This window comes from Pyxicephalus adspersus, chromosome 2 (assembly GCF_032062135.1).
Source record: "Pyxicephalus adspersus chromosome 2, UCB_Pads_2.0, whole genome shotgun sequence".
Classification (NCBI taxonomy): Eukaryota; Metazoa; Chordata; class Amphibia; order Anura; family Pyxicephalidae; genus Pyxicephalus; species Pyxicephalus adspersus.
The window spans coordinates 80,434,823-80,437,841 of NC_092859.1; positions in this window are offsets into that span (position 1 = coordinate 80,434,823).

Sequence of the window (3,019 nt, forward strand, 5' to 3'; positions counted from 1 at the left end):
AATTGAAACCTAATACTTTTAACATACACCCTCAGTTGGAAATCCATTGTATCATAATGTAGTACTGAAAGCTTCATTGTTGCAGAATATAGTCCTTAGACCACTTCATTATTTCAATGCTCTTGCATTTCACTAAAACTATATTATCCTGTCACTTTATAGACTAACCCTTTTTTTTTTAACAAAGAAGCCATTTCAACTGACAGTCGTATATTAACCTTTGCTCTGCCTGTTCTTTAGTCCAATAACACTGGGAAACACATTTTTTGTTAGATCTTACACTTGTTTTTTACTGATTTTTAGGTTATGAATCTAGAAATGACCCCAGTTTTTTGCTATCACATCCAATTTTTACGATGCAGGCTACCCTCTATTATTGTCAAAAAACATACAAATTTTTATTTAATAAAATAATAACTTGAATGTACTGTTCATACAAGGGATTTATTGGTACATTTATGACATTTTTTCTACAGTAAAACATTTTAAAATTAATCAGGTAAGCGGTTTAGGTAAAAATTTACACTTATAGCTTTTCCTGCAGTGTTCAGTGGTAGGAAAATCCTGCTGGATGTTCCAACAATAGTCAGCCATCATATGTACATCCCATCTACCCTGATACTGTCCTTCCATGACCTTCAAATCTCGGCGGAATTGTTCACCTTGCTCATCACTGATTGCTCCAAGGTTTTCCGGGAAGTTAGAAAGATGGCTATGCAGAAAATGCACCTTGATGATTTTATTGTAACCAATTATTTGCGCGTGTGTTTCCAAGAAAGTCCTTGACAATGGCTTTGAATGATAACCAAGTATTCTTTTCGACTTCTGACATTGCCCTGATAAAAAGGTTCATCTTTGATAAATTTGTGGACCATCAAATACACTGGCCTTTATTTTTTCAAATGACAGGCTAGGAAATACCAAAATTAGGTACAGTCTGCTTCAGTCGGCAAAGCTTTAACAAAATGCTTCATCAGACCTAGTTTCATGTGCAGAGGCGGGAATATATTATTCTTTCTATCAACAAGTGGCTCATGTAGAATGTTTGGATCACCTGGTTTTAGGGCAGATTTAGGAGGCCAATTCCAATGGCATCTTGTCACATGTTACCTTTGTCCACATCTATAAACCCTCGACACACAGTTTGCACACCTTATGAGGGGCCCAAGACTTATCTTGATCACCAAGTTTAACTTTGAAAGATGCCAAATAGGCTTGCTCTACAAATGTGCTGATGTTCACCCTTTGATTGGGAATGGTGAAACTGACACAGATATAACAAAATGAATCAGGGTTGTTTAGGCATTTACTACGAGAAACAGCAGAGCCAGGCATGATCTGAAAGAAAGGAAATACGTGTGTACATAGAAGAATACATTTTGCTTATTCACTACGTAGAGCAGTGCACAACCTCTCACCACACTGTCTTAAGTGTAAATGAATCGCCTGTACATATCCACACTACAGTAATTGCAGTAATATAAGTGGTAGAGAAAAAAAATGACAAGATAGAAGAAAACTAACTGCACTTTCAGAATCAGCATACCTAATTTAGTGTAAACAGGCCTAAAAATTGAAGTCAACAAAAATTTGTTAAAAATTGTTCCCCAGTGTAATTCAAACCATTTCAACTACAGCAGTCTGCATTGCGCTTAACAATTTTTTTTAGATAATCTATTATCTTCGCAAGGTGCACAAATTATCCGGCCCCTATGTGGTGGGCAAAGGTTCAGTCAGCAAGAGGCTCTGCCTAGAATTGGATGCCTTTTGAAATATATCAGATGGAACAAAAATACATTGATAATATTCTTTAGTAACTAAAACAGATTTTATGCACATTGGTTGCTCAGTCACTTGATTTATCCATTTCCCAACAGGTAAAAAAGGTTCAGACAGCACAGATTCACAGAATGGGTGAACCAGAAGCATGAAACTAAAGGAAATGCAGCTTTCCCTTCAGCACAGAGAACATTATGCAGCACAGCAGTGACATCACCTAATTTTATTCTAAATATTGTGAGCCTAGCACTCACTCGCTATCAGAGCTGTAGAATCTTGCATATATGCAGTTATGAGGCTTCGAAAGCACAGAATAAGTAGAGTACCTGGCGGGAGATGGTGGGTGACCCACACTAAATACTGACATTTGTGAGATGTTGCCATGCTGCTAAGTATCTGAAAATGGACAGACTGTAAAAAAAGATTTTTTTTTGTTTTGGTCCATCTGTAAAAGAAAAAACTAGGTTCCTGGCTTTAGAGTTTGGCTTTGCAAGAATATTCACAGAGAGATTTCTCAGCCCTTTTTCTGCCATTGCGTGCAGTGTAGTTGAAGTAGAAATTGGTTACTGTCTGCTGCCACCCATGCAGGAGAAAAATGGCTGACTAAAGTAAGAACATAGGGTCAGAATATACTGTAGTTTTAACTTTCAGATAATGAAAAGAATCGAAGATTAACAAAAAGATGCCACATCCCAATTGTTATAGAAAGTGTAAATAATATAAATATTAAAAAGTGGGACTTTTAAGGCATAAATATCAATATTTTTTCTTTAAAACACATAGTTTGTTAAATACATCTAAAATTATTAGGTAAAAACATTCAAGGCTTGAGGCTAACTACAAGCTACTTTTAAGATGGTACATGGTGCCGGCTAGAATCGCCAAGTTCAAACTTAACACGTCAAACTTATATTTTCAAGGCTGCTGTGCAATCCGCACCAAGTTACAGATCTGGTGGCAATGCTCAAGTGATTTTAGACAGGGTCTACCAGATTGTATATATCATACTCAACAGGGGCATTAAAAAAACATTTGAAGCATTACTACTTTTGTGCCCCTCCAAAATTTTCCAGGATACCAGTTCAAACTGCAGACCTATATCTTTACAGCTGTTAAACAAATGTTGGCTGAGCGTGGTGGTCAGATACACCTTCATTGGCACAAGTAGAGAAAAAGGTACAGTGGTATTTTGTACAAGAAAACATGGTGGCCAGGTCACAGGACAAAATAAAAAAAATTC